Here is a 19,770-nt window from a genome sequence, read left to right on the forward strand (position 1 = left end):
AACATCTTTCACTCTTTTTTCTTATCCAATACATGGGTTCCTTTTATAATATATGTCATACTAGGAAATGCCTTTAAGTCAGATTCACTGGTATTGAGAAATGATTCAGCCGGGTGGTGGTGGCGCATGCCTGTAAACCCAGCACTCTGGGAGGCAGAGGCAGGCGGATTTCTAAGTTTGAGGCCAGTCTAGTCTACAGAGTGAGTTCCAGGACAGCCAGGGCTACACAGAGAAACCCTGTCTCAAAAACCAAATCCATATATATATATATATATATATATATATATAGAGAGAGAGAGAGAGAGAGAGAGAGAGAGAAATGATTCATGCAGGTGAGAACCTCACGAGCTCCATCCTACTCTGAGGTTCTGGTAGTAGTTAACAGGTGCTGGACGAGGAGGGTGTACCCATTGACAAGTTTCTCATGTAAATGACCCACTACTCATGCATCCAATCATAGACACACTGAGTAAGTAAATGAATACATTAAGGGAAGGACTTGCTGTAAAGAATGGTTATGCCAGAGAAAGGAGGCTGGGGAGAAGGTTAAAAATCCAGGATAGCTAAAACTATTCTCAGCAACAAAAGAAATTCTGGGGGAATCAGTATCACTGACCTCAAGCAATACTACAGAGCAATAGTGTTAAAAACTGCATGGTATTGGTACAGTTACAGGCAGGCAGTTCAATGGAACAGGATTGAAGATCCAGAAATGAACCCACACACCTATGGCCACTTGATCCTCGACAAAGGGGCTGAAAACATCCAATGGGAAAAGATAGCCTTTTCAACAAATGGTGCTGGTTCAACTGGAGGTCAGCATGCAGAAGAATGCAAATTGATCCATCCTTGTCTCCTTGTACTAAGCTCAAATCCAAATGGATCAAGGACCTCCACATAAAGCCAGACACTCTGAAGCTAATAGAAAAGAAACTGGGGAAGACCCTTGAGGACATCGGTACAGGGAGAATGTTTCTGAACAGAACACCAATAGCATATGCTCTAAGATCAAGAATTGACAAATGGGACCTCATAAAATTACAAAGTTTCTGTACAGCAAAGGACACCATCAAAAGGACAAATCGGCAACCAACAATTTGGGAAAGGATCTTCACCAATCCTACATCAGATAGAGGGCTAATATCCAATATATATAAAGAACTCAAGAAGTTAGACTCCAGAAAACCAAACAACCCTATTAAAAAATGGAGTACAGAGTTAAACAAAGAATTCTAACCTGAAGAACTTCGGATGGCAGAGAAACACCTTAAAAAATGCTCAGCTTCATTAGTCATTAGGGAAATGCAAATCAAAACAACCCTGAGGTTTCACCTTACACCAGTCAGAATGGCTAAGATTAAAAATTCAGGAGACAGCAGGTGTTGGAGAGGGTGTGGAGAAAGAGGAACACTCCTCCACTGCTGGTGGGGTTGCAAATTGGTACAACCACTCTGGAAATCAGTCTGGCGGTTCCTCCGAAAACTGGGCACCTCACTTCCAGAGGATCCTGCTATACCACTTCTGGGCATATACCCAAGGGATTCCCCAGCCTGTAATAAGGATACATGCTCTACTATGTTCATAGCAGCCCTATTTATAATTGCCAGAAGTTGGAAAGAACCCAGGTATCCCTCAACAGAAGAGTGGATGCAAAAAATGTGGTATATATACACAATGGAGTACTATTCAGCCATTAGAAACAATGAATTCATGAAATTCTTAGGCAAATGGATGGAGCTGGAGAACATCATACTAAGTGAAGTAACCCAGACTCAAAAGGTGAATCATGGTATGCACTCACTAATAAGTGGATATTAACCTAGAAAACTGGAATACCCAAAACATAATCCACACATCAAATGAGGTACAAGAAGAAAGGAGGAGTGGCCCCTTGTTCGGGAAAGACTCAGTGAAACAGTATTTGGCAAAACCAGAACAGGGAAGTGGGAAGGGGTGGGTGGGAAAACAGGGGGAGGGAAGGGGACTGATGGGACTTTCGGGGAGTAGGGGTCCAGAAAAGGGGAAATCATTTGAAATGTAAATAAATATATCAATAAATTAAAAAAAAATTCAGCATAAACACACATGCGCAGTTGTCTAAGAAGAGAAAGAGGAAGTGGATGATTGAAAAGCAGTTTCGGGGCTCGAGAGATGGCTCAGCAGCTAAGAGCGCTTGCTGCTCTTGCAGAGGACTTGGATTTGGTTCTAGGCACCCACATAGCAGTGGAAAACCCTCTGTAATCCCAGTTCCAGGGGATCCAGTGCCCTTTTCTGACCTTTACAACACCAGACATGCATAGAGGGCACTTACATATATATGCAAGCAAAACAAAAATAAATCCTTGAAAATAATTAAGAGCAATTAAAATATGTTGACAATTATAACTAACTGGATACACTTACATTCAACTTAAATAATATAAAACAAAGCAAAGAACCCGTTAGTGCTGATTATGAAGGCGAGTGTCAAGCTAATTGCATACACTCCACTATCATGGCCTTCTTCCCGATGCTAACTGTCTCCAGTAACTTACATCCTTGGGTACCCAGTACATCCATGAATCCAACGATGGGATCTAGGCAGTTAGTATTGATCAGTCAGAATTTGCACAAGAATTGAAATCCAGATTTCATTCCTCTGGAGTTCTTTGAACCCATTTTCTTTTGTTTCCAAAGCCAGCATGGTAAGGAACGATGCATCAATTAGCTTTTAAAAATTTACTTGTATCTTATCCTTCATCGTATTTAATTAAATAATATTTACTATTATTTAATAATAGTAAATAAATAATGTATTTACTATTATTGATTAGACATTATCACTTTAATAGCAACAGCCTTTCTTTTTTTTTTTTTGATAACATGGGTGTATTTATTTTTGTAAGATTCAAGTGCAAACTTAAAAACAAGAACAAACAAAGCTTTGCGAGAGTAAACACAAAAATCTAAGGAACAATCTTACAATCGTGTCTTTTAACAGAAAGTACAAATATGAATTTAAAATTTGTAACTGCATTTAGAATTAAAATTTATCTCTCCAGTTCCCAAATGCAACATGACCTTTAACCTGTTCTCAGCTTGTCACTGAAGAAACATTTGTCATATGCCAACAGGAAAAATAATAAAAGATTACTAGTCAGTCTCTATGAACAAGGAAACAGGATTCTCCCTCACTTTGGATTCTATCAATCATTCATCTGTATTTCATTTCTTAAAAGTCAGACAATCATACCTTGTCTATATAAACAAAGAATGAGTATAAATATCAAGAAACTAAGACCCCTTCGTGTAATTAAAGCAAAAAATCATGAGTGGTCATCTTAGAAATGCACACAGTGATAAGCAATCGTAAGCACAGCTTTATTTGATGGCTGACATGTAATAATTGTGGACAATTTAAATAGGTATAAATCTGGAGATCAAAATCTTTAGGCTCAAATACTTAAAAAGTCACTATGAATATGGAAAATAGTTCTGTTTACATAAACATGTCTATTTTTTGATGAAAAGTCGGGGTGGGGTGTGTGTGCAGTGGCATCTCCCTGGTCCCTTAATGTATTTTGATTTTCATGAAGAATTAGCAGCATCCAACCTTGTATGAATTGCGTGATTCTTAAGGATCTAGTTGGCAGTGTTTTAGCTTTGGGAGATGGGAGTGGGTGGGGTGCAAGAATCTTAAATAAGATAGTATGCATGAACTCACATTTTTAAGATCATCATTCCCAATGGGATACATATATTGGGAAAAAAACACCCTTGAATGATAAACAGTGCACTAGGAAGAATAGAAGCTGGACAGTAGTCTACTTGAGAATGTCTTTTCATGCTTCAAAGGCAAGATGGAAGCGTGAGAATGCTCACATAGAACTTCAGGGAAAACTTGCCTCAAATTTTATTTTGCAGAGCGCTGAAAAGAAACTTAGAAAAACCTTCGCTGAGCAACAACTTTTCTTGTGTTGAACTTATAACCACTAATGAAATGGCGTGCAAGAGAGTTATTTCCCAGGTACTATTATATTATTGTTTTGTTTTTTCATTAGTCCAACTCTGTTTCGAGACTCAGGAATACTTCTTTTTGTGAGTTTGTCCTGCTTGGGTATTGACCCCTACCACTGATAGATGGATCAATTCAAGTACAACATGTGATAATTAATTGAAACTGAAATTCTTTAGGAGACACACCCCTGTGAGGACACCTCTATAGAGGCTTGCCTAAGGAGAAAAGACCCACTGTGGTGGTTTGAATGAGATGCTTGTCCTAAGCCTCTGGTATTTGAATACCTGGTCTCCATTGGGTGGCCTTACTAGAAGAAGTATGTCACTGGGGTGGGGAGCAGGCTTTGAGGTTTCAAGAGATTTGTGGCATTCCCAGCGTGTTCTCTGCATCCTGCTTGTGGCTGGAGATACAAGCTCTCAGCTGTTCCTGCCGCCATGCCTTCGCTCCACCATCATAGACTCACATCTTCTGGACCGTGAATAGCAGAATTCAATACATTCTGTTAATAAGTTAGTTACCTTGCTCATGGTCTTTTATCACAGCAATAGAATAGTAACTAAAACACCTACCCTAAATGTGGGCGCCATCATACTGTGACCTGGGATCCCATCCATGAGAGGGTGAAGGTGTTTATCTCTCTGTGGTTGGGACCTCAGACATGGTGTGACCAGTTGCTACCTTATGTCCTCACTGCTAATCCTTCCCAACAGCAACAGGCTGTACCTTCAAATCATAAACCAAGTAAACACTTCCCTCCTTAAGTGTCTTGTCAACTATTTAGTTGCACCAACAAGAAAAGCAACAAATGGTCAAATATGTGTGCTCATATGGCAGAAAAATCAGTATCTTCAGATTTTCCAAACTTCAATACCAAAATAGAATTCTTTCCAACACCTACCACACAGTGTTTCCCCAACTTCTTCTCAGCTTTGTTGCACAGTTCTTTATGCTAATTTTTGAAAGTATCACCACCCCCCCCCCCCCCAACATTTCAGAATTGATAGTCTCTGACTCTCAAAAACACTGAGCCAGATGGTCAGGGCAGCAGGCAGCGCATCTCTGTCAGGAGTAGAGGTAATTGTGAAGGAATAGAGAAAAGGTGGGAGGAGTGGTGAATTGGTAATGAAGGAATCAAAAGAGGCTGTGTGCATCCCAATAACAGCGACTGTTGACATTTCTTTTGGATTTAAGGATATTTCATTACCTAATTATAGAGAGTCAGCCACAGACTTAGTTCTAACATTCCTAGGTATCTTGGAAAATGGTCATGATGGGTCTGTCAGTAGAGGAGATCAAAGTATCACTAAACAGATAAATTCCTATGGAGAGACTAGAAAAAAAGTGTGGTCAGTGTGTTATATAAATCACTCTGCCAGCCCGCCTTTCAGCAGCTCAAGCTGGAAGTTTATGCTATTGCCCGCTGTGGCCTGGTGCACTGCACTCACTATGAGTTGTATATTTTAATAAGATACACATGCACCCTTTAAAAGGCCCCTCTCAGCATTGTGGCATCCACATCCTCCCTCTCATCCTCTCTGCCTCTCATTCTGTCTGTCTCCATCTCTCTCTCTCATGCCCCCACTCCAAGACAGCCTTTTGCTCCGCCCACCCCAAATAAACCAGATCTGACATGTGGTGTGACCTCTTAAACACACATCTTGGCCTGGACCTCTGCCACTTAATCCTAGCACATCCTTAGAGCCTACCATTCTTAGATGTTAATTTAAACATCTAAGTTAATTTAAACACATACAGATCTTGAGGCTGGGTTGAATGAAGTCTGAGTCTAATGTCTGTGTGCCACCCTGGGCAGAATGCTTGGGTGTCTCTGTCTCTTTGATGCTTACCCAGGATTATATCTTAGCCCTTGGCACCAGCCAACATTAGGCTTTCTCTCTTGGTGCTTTGTTCCTATGATTCTTGCTTCTAGCTCAGCCATTTGGCACAGTCATATTCACTGTCACCGAATTTTACACTTGGCTTATTGTCCATGCAACTATTTCACCTCGGTAGAGCAGCCTTTCTAATAGACCATGCTTTCCAAATTTGTTTCTTTCTTTGCTCAAGGACTCTTGAGCATTCCCAGCTGCCCATGGTGGCAAGTCTAACCTTTTCTTCATAGCATCTTCAGGTCTTCCTCTTTTCTGTATCATCATCATCCGTCATCATCATTCTTGGAAAAGATCTGGCATTTCAGGAAGTGTAACCTTCTGGATTTCTATTTACGAGTCTATTAAATCTAGCCTCTGAGCCTGTGGAGTTCTGTTCAGCTTGTCATGAAAGGTCTCGATGTGTGTGCACGTGTTTGTATGTGCACATTTACATGTGTGGGTATATGCAAGTAGAAGCCAGAAATGAACTTCATGAATCTTCCTCCATTGCTTAGTTTTTAAGACAGGCATTCTCACTGAACTTGGAGTTTATTGATTTGGCTAGACTTCCGGACCAGCAAGCCCCAGCGATCTGTTTATCTCTACCACCTTACCCCCAGCACTGGGATTATAGGCATGCATCACTGCATCTGGCTTCTTAAGTGGTTGAGGCTAGGGATTGATTGGACTGTGCTCCTCATGTTTGGGCAGCAAGTGCTTTACTGACTGAACCACCTCTCTGGTCCTTTGAGTTTCCTTTTCTGTAGTTTGTTTACCAAGCTCCATACTATCCAAAAGGATTCACTGAATTAGTCAACACATATTTGTGGACTGTCTTTTGTGTGTGTGTATGTGTGCGCTGTGTGACAATCTCTATGGAAGTCTAGCAAGCATTTACTTGAACTTTATAAGGCATATACAACATGTCCACAGGTACTATCCATGGCTTGATCAGTTCATACTTTGTCCTGTGCCTCACAGAATCTCAATCCTGGGGAACAGATGGATTTGGCCTTGATGTATAGGTGGGGGGAAGTCAGTGTTCCATTGTCTGGACATCCCTTACACATTTTAGAAGCATCCTGGCTATTATTTGAGACATGAACAGACTGACATTCTTTCTCCTCCCCTGTCAAACATATCATTCTAGGTCATCTGGAATTTCTACATTACTTCCTTTTTTTTGGTAATGATATCAGGGCACTCTTTCAAAAAAAAAAAAAAAGACAGACATTTAGAAATGGAGATAGCGGGGAGTGATGAACAGCCATCAGGATCCTGGCTCAGTGAGTGAACCTGTCAGTCAGGACCTGGATAGGAGGGCAGATTAAGTTTTGAATACAAAGAGAGAGAAACTGTATCATGTGAGGACAGGAATGGCTGCTAGAGACGGTAGCAGGTTGGCATGCAGAAGAATGGGGACTTAGCAGAGGATCTGAAAATGGCAAAGGAGAGGTTGAATATTCTATATTTTTCAGACAATGGGATCCCTGGCTTTTCCTGGGGCAGCAGGTACCAGCAGGTGGAATTCTCTGTCCGCTGGCTAGAGTTGCGGGTCACCACATGATTCTGTTTAGCTGAAGGACCCTTTTCCTAGGGTGAGCCACTCATCATTTACTTTATGACACGTGCATCTTGTTTATGCGGAACTGCCTGCTGGGTTTGGGCTCTGGAGATAAGAATCATTAGCTGGTGCCGGACAAGGTTTCTGGAGTAGCTGGTTAATGGGTCAGAGGGCCTTTCTGGGCCCCAGAGCTGTTTACAGAGAGGCGGAAAGGGGAGACAGTTGCAAGCACAATGGCATTCTTACAGAGTTCCCTTTGCCAGAAACACACCTTCCACTACAGTTTGTGACTAAGACAGTAGTTAAACCAACTATGCAGTAATTAACAGAAATGAGGCAAACTTGATTTCCAATCTCCTAAAAGCTGCTTTTGGAGAAAAGAACATAAAAGAAAGTCATGGAACCTACCAGGGGCAAGTATTTACCTGGGGCAGGATAACATGCATGATTATCTGCCTTGATTACCCAGGTGATGGGGCAGGGTTCAGGGTATAAAACTGAACATGTTATCGTCTCCATAACCTTACAGCCAATTATCTCAGAATCTGACCTTGCTAAGACTTGGAGCTGAATAAAAACTTTGAATTATTTTACAAAAAAAAAAATCCTTGGTAATATAGGCAAACACTATGGAAATCTTGCCCTTTCTACTAGCATTGCAGGCAGAAAAGGCATAATTATGATGTCTGGAGTCTTGGATAACAATTTGAATGTGGATTTTATCTATAGGGCTACAGGTTTTCTGTCAAAGTATGCCACATGGGCCGGAGGAGGAAAAAATGGAGGTATTGCTGTCAAGCTGAGTGAAGTCCAGAGGTCAAGAGTACACGATGGTTCTATAATTCTAAGTCAAAGTGGTTAGATTGCATGGAAGAAGGAGCCAGTTTTCTTTCAGCAGGTCTGTATTTTTGGTATTGATAAGTATGGTGCTGGGGATTGAACTCAGGGCATTGGACAAGCTAAGCAAGTGTTCGACCAGTAAGGTACACTTCGTATTGTGTTATCTTACTTGGTATGAGATTCCAGATGATGGTGTGTGTGTGTGTGTGTGTTTATTTTATGCACTACTCCATTTACATAAGTGAACTCTGTGATGACTAGTATGCATTGTCAACTTAATATACCTTGGAAGACATATATTCTGGGAAGAATTGCCTCCATCAGATTGATCTGTGAGAATGTCTGTGGGCATTGTCTTGATTGCTAATTGATACAGCAGGACCTAGTCCACTGTGGGCGGTGCTCTCCTTAGACATCAGGATCTTTATAAGAAAGGTAACTGGAATGTGAGGGAGGGAATGAGCCAGTAAGTGGCCTTCCTCTCCATTTCTGCTTCAATTCCTTCTTCTAGGCTCCTGGCTTGATCTACTGCCCTGGCTTTCCTCAATGGTGGAAGTTAGTATGTTGGAATAAATCGCTTTTGGTCATGGCATCTATTACAATAACAGAAATCAGGCAAGTGCACTCTCATTGCCTCGTGAGACTAAATGAAAGAGAGGACAGTTTGGAAATTTCGTAGGAGGAAATTTTTGGAAAAAAATGATCCATCTTCAGACTGAGTTGAAGACAGCAGGCACAGAGCCAAGTATAGGTTATGCTTACCAATGGATGGGTAAGGAGAAAAGAAACGCTTTGCTGTCATTGAATTGTTCATGCCTTGAAGCCATGAAGTCATTCTTTAATTGCCAGAAAATGAGGCGTTTCTAAATCTCTTAAAAATTTTTTTTGCTGTTTTCTTCTACAATGTCCATCAACTGTCTCCCCCCCCACCACATACACACTTACTCACTCACTTATAAGTCACTTTGAAGACTTATACATATGGTTTCTACCAGTATACAAGTAGGAGATTGGAAAGGTTAGTTCTGCAAATATGCAGATTTGAGATTAGGTTTGAAAGTGGAGATTCCAGCCTAACTCCAGTTTAGTGACTCACCTAGATAGCATATAGGTTTTTTTTGCTCCCAGAAAGAAAGAAAGAAAGAAAGAAAGAAAGAAAGAACAAAAGAAAGAAAGAAAGAAAGAAAGAAAGAAAGAAAGAAAGAAAGAAAGAGAGAAAGGAGGGAGGGAGAAAGGAAGGAAGGAAGGAAAGAAAGAAAGAAAGAAGGAAGGAAGGAAGGAAGGAAGGAAAGAAAGAAAGAAAGAAAGAAAGAAAGAAAGAAAGAAAGAAAGAAAGAAAGAAAGAAAGAAAGAAAGAAAAAAGAAAGAGAAGTCCTAAGAAAGGGCTGTCCAATGAAATGTTTTTGGCAACAGACATTGCTATTAGCTTCAGTATTCAGCACTGTAGCTAGTAGCTATATATAACCACCAAAAAAAAAAAAAAAAATAGAATTTGTCTATTTTATTGAGGAACTGAGTTTTTTATTTAATTTAATTTAAATTAAGCTTAAATGGCCACATGTGGCCTGCCACTAGCTGCCACGTTAGTAGCTACAGTGTAGCTACGGGGTCAGAAGCCCAGTGTTGAATCCTGATTTCATCACCAACTCCTTGCGTCCTTAGGCAAGCTACCTCCCCCCTCACTCTGCTTTAGGCGTACAGGCTTTCATGAAATCCAAAGTTCTTAGCCTCAATTTTAAAGAGTTCTCTGATCCGGGTTTCAGCTTTATCACTTTTCCATCTCTCCTGTGTTCTCTAATTCCACAATATTTCTCTGATCTCTGAAAATAGTTCATATTTTCTACCTACATTAATAAAAGTTCTCAGCTGTGAGTTAAAGAAAAATCCAACTCAAATTTATTTAGGAAAAGGTGCACTTTTGTCTCTGGTATTGTGCGCAGCCGGATCTGGATTGTCTGGGCCTCAGGTCCTTGCCTATCTCTATATCAAGCAAAGTGCTTAGTGTTGATTAAGTAAACCTAGTTCCCATGTCTGTCCTTCATTTCATTCTTACCAAATTACGTGGGCTAGGAAGAATGAGATCATTTCTACAACGGCAGTCAAAATCAAACACAGACAAAAATCAGTACGTAGCATATAGATCTGCATTGTTTCCTCTAATCCCTGATCATTGGAATTCTATTGATTGTTTAAAATGGTGGCAGAAACGGAGTACTGTCCCTGTGGTCTGAGCTTATCTAACAAAACACACCTCGGATTGAATAGCAGCTACTTCTTCGTCAGCGCTGCCTACGAGGTGGTAGCCTTGTATTTTTCGACATCATGGCTGCCCTCCAGCCTCTGGTGAAGCCCAAGATCGTCAAAAAGAGGACCAAGAAGTTCATCAGGCACCAGTCAGACTGATATGTGAAAACTGAGCGAAACTGGCGGAAACCCAGAGGCATCAACAACAGGGTGCGGAGACGATTCAAGGGCCAGGTCCTGATGCCCAACATTGGTTACGGGAGCAACTGGAAACCCAAGCACACGCTGCCCAGTGGCTTCCGGAAGTTTCTGGTCCACAATGGAGCTAGAAGGGCTGCTGATGTGTAACAAATCTTACTGTGCTGAGATGGCTCACAATGAGTGTGTCCTCTAAGGACCGAAAAGCATCGTAGAAAGAGCAGCACAGCTGGCCATCAGAGTCACTAATCCCAACGCCAGGCTACGAAGCGAAGAAAATGAATAGATGTCTTGTGTTTTAATTAAAAAAAATCACAAAAACTACAAAGAAAGAAAGAAAGAGAGAGAGAAAGAAAGAAAAGCAGCTATTTCACTAACACTGTACTGAATAAGGTCCCTTGCTCCATCCCTCACTCTAAGAGGGGCCACTATGAACAGGGCCACTCTAAGAGTAGTGCTGCTCATAGTGGAATCCAAGTTGAGGCATGCAGTCTCCTCTCATTTGCCGATCAGATACTGGAAGTGGCCTTGGAACTCACGCAGAGATGACGGTGAGGCCTCCACTGCCTTAGTTAGATTCTTTTATTTTTTTTATTTTTATTTTTTTTTGGTTTTTAACATTTATTTATTTTATTTTATTTTATTTTATTTTATTTTTTTGTTTGTTTGTTTTTTGTTTTTTGGGATTTGGTTTTTTTGAGACAGGGTATCTCTGTATAGTCCTGGCTGTCCTGGAACTCACTCTGTAGACCAGGCTGGCCTCAAACTCAGAAATCCACCTGCCTCTGCCTCCCAGAGTGCTGGGATTACAGGTGTGCGCCACCACTGCCCAGCCTTGGTTAGATTCTTGAATGTTCATGATTGTGGGGACTTGAGTTCATCCCAGCATCTCCTGTTGCCCCATCCCTAATCTGTTTTTTCACAAAGACGAGATTTATGCTTTTGCTATGTTATGCTTCCAAAATACCATATTTATTTATCACAGTATCTTCCCCTCCACAATTCATGTGACACTCGAAAACCTTATTACAACACTCCTCTGTTTTCAGTTGGTAAGGTGTGTGATATCTTGTTCTCAGCCTCCATCTTCATCCAGTTAGTGGATGTTATTTGCATTGGAGGATTAGAAGACAGTCTCTAACCTCTATACTTTGTCTATTTTATTCAAAGTCCTGAGATCTTATGACTTAGTTTTAGTTCTATAAAAGCTAAAAGAGCATGATGCGTGTTTATAATCTGTCTATCATCCTCTATTATTTTTATTTATCTATTAATCCATCTATGTTCTATCATGTATCTATCATCTATTTATCTAATCATCTATCATCCATTTATCTATCCACCTACCTGTCATTTATCTATCATCTTTCTAATCTACCTATCCATCTGTGTTCTACTATCTACCTACCATCTACACATTTACCTATCTATCTGACAGTAGTAAAGACAGAGAAAAAAAGAATTATTTAAGTCAGTATTAACCCAAAGAAGTTTCTATTAAATCATATATATCAGACATATATATATATATATATATATATATATATATATATATACTTATAAATCTCAGAACAACCACAGATAAAATAAGTAAAAATATACTAGAAAAATCTAACCAAGGAGCTGTAATTATATAATAAAAATATGTAATACAGAACAATTAAGTGAAGAACTAGGTATAAGAATTGATGAGAGATGTTGAAAACCAGAAAAATTTAACTATAGTGATAGCTATATCAAAACTTTAAAATATTAAATCAAAGAACAACTATAACCAGCACACTAAATAGGAAAACAGACACGTCTAGTCACAATAATTCCATTAAACAAGAATGGAGTAAAAATAAAAAATAAATATGCCTAGCTAATAACTTACTAAGACTCAACTCTATGCTGTCTTTAAAACACACATTAGAATCTAAGACACAGGAAGATTAAAAGTAACATAGGAAAAATATAAGCTGTAGCCACAAGAGAACTAGGGGTGCTCAGTGTGTGTTTGTGTGTGTGTGTGAGTGTGTATGTGTACATACATATATAGAAAATTACTTAAGTAATTGTAATGTACTTATTGGATGATGTTCTTATTAAAAATTAAGAACCTCTCACTTTACCCACATGGGAATTGTGGATTTGAGTGAAGATTTTCTAGATAATCCCAAGAGATGATGTCAGTTGTGTGAGGATGGGACCAAATGAAGGTCATTATTCCGAAAGCCAACGTGCGTTACATTTATCATGAGCAAATGTATGAGCAAAGGAATTCAGAGGTGGAAAGAGTTCCTTGACTCATGGTTTTGGTGATTTCAGGCTGGTTCAGGTTAGAACCTGTCTGGGTCTGAGGCATTTCGGGCTTTTTGCATAAAACCAAAATTCTCTTATGCTGGTATATAAAACTTTGTGTATAGAAAGATACAAAAAGATAGCATGGACAACTCATCTGAGAGAAGAGGATTAAAAGCACAGCAGGGGGGAATGAGGGCAGTTGGCCAGCTGTCTTAGGCCAGAGAACACGCCTGCTTGTGCCTGTTGCCCATTGCTGCTCTGGTACAAAGATACTGGTAGTGTATTTGCTGGTCATACATTATGTCACATCGTGTCACTCAGAGCCACTTTCCTCCATAGAGAATTTAGTGTATTGACCCAGAGAAGGTCTAGTGAATTGCATTGTATCTACTTACAAATCTGCGACTTTAGTAGCTTTGGGATTCTTCGGGCAAGAACATGTCCATCCATAGTTTGGGTCCTTAGGATACAACTTCTTTAAAATGTAAAGGATGGGCTGGAGGGATAGATGGCTCAGTGGATAAAAGTGCAAGCATAAAGACTTGAGTTCAGATCTCCAGAACTCACATCAAAGTCAGGTGCGGTAGTGGGATAATCCCACGGCTAGTGTCTCAAGAGCCCACCAGAGAGGACCACTTAGACACAGTTGGCTGGGTTAGCCAATTGGAGATTTTATTCTAGTAAGATGGGAGTACTATACTCAAGTATTTGTGTCTTAAGTGTAGCCCTGAGTGTCCAGAGCATGGGGTCTTTCCAGGCAGAAACCATGCCCTGGCATCTTACTCTGTGGTTTTAGTGGGGTTTAGGATGCAAGCAGTTTAATATAAGCTAAGTTAGCTGGACCATGTTGACCTTGGATTTCTAGAATAGAGTCTGGCAATTTTCTGTGGGATTCTGCATCAAGGAGATCAAATTCTAGATAAACCTGAAATGGCTTCAGCAAGAATACAAGATGGAGGAACCTCTGCATGATCTTACGCCATCACACTAGGTAAAAAGAAGAGCCAGTCTAGCTTAAAAGGCAAGCTCCAGGCTCAGTGAAGACTGTCGAACATTCTGATGAAGAATGTTAGGGGAAGACACTTGACAATGACTTCTGGCTTCAACACATGCACTCATGAGAACATGGACCCTCACATATGCACACACACACAAGTATGCCGCACATAGACACATCCACACAAGAGAGATGAAATCAAAGTAGAAGATGTAGTCCCACATCTAAGATTAGTGTTTCTGGGATGGGGCTCAAAAATTCTGCATTTTCACAAACTCCTTAAATAATGCCAATTCAGGAGTCAGCTGTATTCCTCTCTGAGACATCTATAACTTCAGAGCTTTTATCCTTGGCCTTTTGCTGTGTGTGATGTGACACTCATTTTGCACATGGAGAAAGCGCTTGTCAATGACTCTGTTCTGAAATTCAATGACCTAAAATTGTCACAAGAAAAGGCATGCAAAAACTAATTTAAATGTCAGCAGATCAGCACAATCTTCAGTGTGCTTAAATATTGGAAATGTTATCAAACAGAAATAAATGTTAGGCAACAAAATACAAATCAGTTACTTGAGGAGCTGCCAAGACTATTTTCAGAGGTAAGAGTTGGATGACGCTATTCAATGCCAAATTCAATTTCCTTGGCTCATGGGGGGGGGGGATCTACAGCTCGCCAGCCTCCAGGAATTCAGTAGAACAGAGCAGGGGCTTGGAAATTGAACCTAAAATCAAATCCCAGAATTTCACAAGAACATTCTCTCCTGGAAATGTGCTACTTGGCAGTTTTGAGTTTTCTGTTGTCTCATGTACAATAGAGAATAAGATGGAGAAGGGAGAAGAGGGGGGAGGAGAGGAGAGGAGAGGAGAGGAGAGGAGAGGAGGAAATGTACTTGGTACAAGAATATACTTGACAAACATTGAGAATATCGTACACATTCATCAGTACCCACAGATGGAGCTGAACTTGAGGCTGGAAACAGAAAGGACATTCTAAGAGTGATGGTAAGGTAATGTGGCAATGTAAAGATACAATTCAGGATGATACCCTTGATCTGAGTTGGCCACTGTTCCTTCCTCAGTAGTCAGGAAGGAAGCTGGTACCCAAGTCTTGCTAGCCTGCTTGGGTAAAGAGAGGTAAGGGGCATTCCTATCTCTAGCAGGAGGTCTAATTTATTAAGACTTTGCTAACATGTTGAAGTACATAGGTGAATTGACAGAATGCAATGAATCATGAGGCTGCTGTTTGGAACGTGGGCGCAGTAGACCTTCTGATGAATGTTCTCTCAATAATAATCCTTGGGCTGCCCCCTGAAAAGATTCAGGAAGCATAAAGAAATTCAGTAAACTGTAAAGGTAATTATTAAGGTGTCTACTCACTCAGAGTAATGTTGAGGCTGGGTTTAGTTTTGGGAGGTGAAAGTGTAGCTCACCGTCTGTACAGGAGGAGGTTCTGTGGCTTTGCAAAAATTCAGAATTGAAGGCAAAACTCTGCATTGTTGTTGCTGAATGAAGTAAGCAAAGCTCTCAGGAATCTGCGGGGGCATCAGCAGAGCTGCAGGGGCATCAGCAGAGCTGCAGGGGCATATCAGTAGAGCTACAGGGGTATCAGCAGAGCTGCAGGGGCATCAGTAGAACTGCAGGGGCATCAGTAGAGCTATAGGGGCATCAGCAGAGCTGCAGGGGCATCAGTAGAGCTGCAGGGGCATCAGCAGAGCTGCAGGGGCATCAGCAGAGCTACAGGGGCATCAGCAGAGCTGCAGGGGCATCAGTAGAGCTGCAGGGGCATCAGTACAACTGCAGGGGCATCAGTAGAGCTGCAGGGGCATCAGCAGAGCTGCAGGGGCATCAGTAGAGCTGCAGGGGCATCAGTAGAGCTGTAGGGGCATCAGTAGAGCTGCAGGGGCATCAGCAGAGCTGCAGGGGCATATCAGTAGAGCTACAGGGGCATCAGTAGAGCTGCAGGAGCATCAGTAGAGCTGCAGGGGCATCTGTAGAGCTACAGGGGCATCAGTAGAGCTGCAGGGGCATCAGTAGAGCTGCAGGGGCATCAGTAGAGCAGCAGGGGCATCAGTAGAGCTGCAGGGGCATCAGCAGAGCTGCAGGGGCATATCAGTAGAGCTACAGGGGCATCAGTAGAGCTGCAGGAGCATCAGTAGAGCTGCAGGGGCATCTGTAGAGCTACAGGGGCATCAGTAGAGCTATAGGGGCATCAGTAGAGCTACAGGGGCATCAGTAGAGCTATAGGGGCATCAGTAGAGCTACAGGGGCATCAGTAGAGCTGCAGGGGCATCAGTAGACCGGAACGATGAGCTTACAGACAATAGTCTAAAACAAACGTGTTGACGCATTGTGACTACATACTGTGCTTTTGGGTTTTTTTTTGAAATTGATGTAAAGTTTGACTTATTTTCTTTAATCTCAGTTCAGATGCCATTTACAGTTAAGCAAAACCACAATGCATTGATATCGAAAGCTGTATCTGTATCTAAATCTGTGTCTACATCTGTGTTTGTGTTGAGCCCATTAGAAGAAGGAAAGCAGGGTAGGCAATATTTTGCTAGTTTGTGAGTTTAATGGTTCAGTTCAGCTATGTAGCCAAAATGTGTTTCCTATAGGAAAGATTGCAGAAATAAACAGGTTTATAGATACTCTTTTCTCCATTTACTATCTGATTCTGAGAATGGAGGCAACTTTATGAAGAAAAATATCAGAATAAAATCTTTGCAAAAAAAAAAAAAACCACAACTGAAATGGAAGTCATTTGTAGATAAAGAGCCCATGGTTTGGGGGAAAATTCAGGCTAAAACTTCTACCTGCCTTATGTTTTATTGTGACTGGGTATTTATTAAATAATTACATTGATGTGTTTTTTTGTGAAGGGCATGAACATACCTGCAGTAAGAACTTGCCTGTACAGAACACATCTGAATTTTGAGACAATAAAACTTCTGTGCTTTGGTTCCTTGTAATGAGTATCTTTCAAGTGGGATTTTGGTGGAAATGATGCTGTTGAGGAAATTATCATTTTGATATAAAGTAGCTTAAAGTTATAAGAACACTCTGTGCCTAGATTTGGTACTTGAGATGCCTGAGGCAGGAAAGAGCGGTTGACAAGAATATTTTCCTCCTTTGAGAGAAATAGACTTTGAACAAAATAAAAAGTGGCCACACCAGGTAGCTTAGAATTTCTTTTCTTACAACAATTTAGCCGACTTACCAACTTCCAGAATGCCTTTTTACATGAAGACAGTATAGCTTTATTCTTACTGAGAAACAGGTAGGTAGACTCTGGTGGAGGGGGGTAGGGGCCAGGGCCAGAATTACAATAGAAAAAATAGAACCGGGCATATTTTATGGCTATACTTTGAGAAACAAACGGAGCCATTTTAATTTTGGAGAGGTAGAGTCCAGATACTTAGTTTAGGTAGAAGTGTATCAAATTTGCCAGCTTTATTTAAATAAGAGTAACGTAAGTACATTTCCCTTCAGGACATTTCGATGTCCTAGAATGGAGACCATTGTGTTTCCTTCTTAAGAAGAGGAACCATTAGAAGGAATAATTTTCACAGTTCTGTCCCTCGGAAGTGCATGATTGCTAGCTTAATGGTTTTATAGTGTGCTGTTGCATTCAGGGCTCTTAGAGATGAACTATGAGATGCTAGATCATGAATAACATACGTTGTTATACATGGCCTCTGGAGTTTTTATAAAATTTGCCTGTTTGAGCTTCAATAAGCCACCTGGTCAGAGGCAGGTTCCCACTACTCTGTTCTCTGAGGAAGACAATTGTCTGCAGCCCTGTGTGAATCCCCAAGGCTGTGTGCTGTGTCCTCTTGCTGCGTGGAGAGAGGGGTGTGTATATTTCTCTCTTTACTACTTCTTTGAGTTCTCAGGTTTAGAAAAGAATGAACTTGCTGATTTTTGTGCTGAGATGAATGTGATAGATCTAAAGCTTTAAATGACTCTAACACATCCTGTCCTGTCTGTCAATTTATTACCATTTCTACCTGTAAGTCATTTCTTTAAAGGAGAGAAAATTACTTCATTGCAAGGCAGGTTTTTTTTTTTTTAAAGAAAAAAATACCAAGCCCTAAACCACATGAAAACCTAAAGAATCAACTAGCCTGGGCCTGCAGGAGCCCACAGAGACTGAACCGCTAAATGGAAAGAGTGCATGGGATGAACCTAGGCCCTCCCCACATATGTAATAGATGTGCATGTCCATTTTCATGGGAGTCGTGGGGGGAACTCCTAACAACAGGATCTGGATCCGGAGCTGTCTCTGACTCTGTTGCCTGCTTTTGAACTCCTTTCCCCTACCTGGGCTGCCTTGTTTAGCCTTGACTGGGGAAGATGCACTAGTCCTATGGCAACTTGAAATGCTAAGGGGGATAGATATCAATAGGGGTGGGGAAAAGTCCTCCACTTTTCTAAGGAGAAAGGGAGGACTGAAGGATGGGAAGTTGTGGGAGTAGGGGACTGGGCAGAGAGGAGAAGAGAGGAGACAAGGGGACTGGAAGGAAGGGGAGGGGAGGGGAAAGGAGGGGAGCGGAGGAAGCTGTGATTGATCAATCGGAATGTTAATTAATTAATTAATTAATTAGTTTTTTGAAAGTCCTTTTGTAGGATACACAGAAAGGTGATATAAACAGATCTTCCTGTATAGAGTTTGTAAGTATAAAAAAGAAATAGGTCTCCTTTGAACCAACTCCTCCATTCTTTCTTCCTTCCATCTTTCCCTTCCCCTTCTACTACCCCCATAGACACATTTAATTATAATTGTAATTTAATTATAAATTGCACAATTGTAAATATACATATGTAATTATAATTGTAAAAGAAGAGGACACCTGAGGTGATCCTAAGTATCAGAGAACTTGAACTTGAGTTTCTTAATTATGACTGTAGTTCTTAATGTTGGGTAATATTTAAATTAAAAAAAAATGTAAACCAAAGAGGTGTTTTCTATACTTTGGGACTGAGGAGCTCTAAGCATTTTAAAATTTATTTTAATCATATTTATTAAAGATCAGAAGGCATTTGAGAGCTACTTTAAAAAAAATTCCAAAATAACCACCAAAGACCTTTTCATTTTGAAAGAATAAACAGGATTATGGGCACAGGTAACTTTTTCCTTGAGGAGTTATAAAGGAGAGTCATTAGTAAAGTTCACTCGAACGTTGGAATCCATTTCGTATAAGGTCTGTTGGATAATTATTCTTTCTAAACACGACAACAAGAGCCGAACAGATGTTTGGGTAGATAACAACTTTGATGGATAAGATATAATGAATCTGTTCTTTTCATTGTTTTTAATAAAAAAGAGAAATATCTGATGGCAGGATCTCTTCAAGCTTCTTAATAGGAATGTGCTCCCAAGATTGAAGCGGCGAGGGTTGGGGGAAGAGCTTGGTGTGATACTGGGATAATGAAAAATGTATCACTTAACAAGGTTTGTATTATTCAGAGTTAGGCTCATGCAAGTGTGTGCTCTAATCCCCAGCCAACACGTTGCTTGGTAACCAGTTACCTGCACACCTGCTCTGTAGCTGTAAGAGACAGCCCATGTATAGTTATTGGCTGTATTTAGTATCAAAGAAAGAGATAAAAATTCAACAAATATTAATATTTTATACAATGATGCATCTTTTACTTTATTATGGCACTTACTGTTTGGCCAGAGATTTGTCCTTAATCATAAGAGTCATTGCTTCCTGTCACAGTCCCCGGTGAGCACGAGAAAGGACTTAAATTCCTTTCAGAGCATCTGTAA

At 40.6% G+C, this 19,770-nt stretch overlaps 1 pseudogene; it reads left to right on the forward strand.

Moving 5' to 3' along the window:
* The first annotated feature begins 10,588 nt into the window (after positions 1 to 10,588).
* LOC127670931 (60S ribosomal protein L32-like) lies at positions 10,589 to 11,005 on the forward strand (annotated as a pseudogene).
* Positions 11,006 to 19,770: the final 8,765 nt, after the last annotated feature.

This window comes from Apodemus sylvaticus, chromosome 20 (genome assembly GCF_947179515.1).
Source record: "Apodemus sylvaticus chromosome 20, mApoSyl1.1, whole genome shotgun sequence".
Taxonomy (NCBI): Eukaryota; Metazoa; Chordata; class Mammalia; order Rodentia; family Muridae; genus Apodemus; species Apodemus sylvaticus.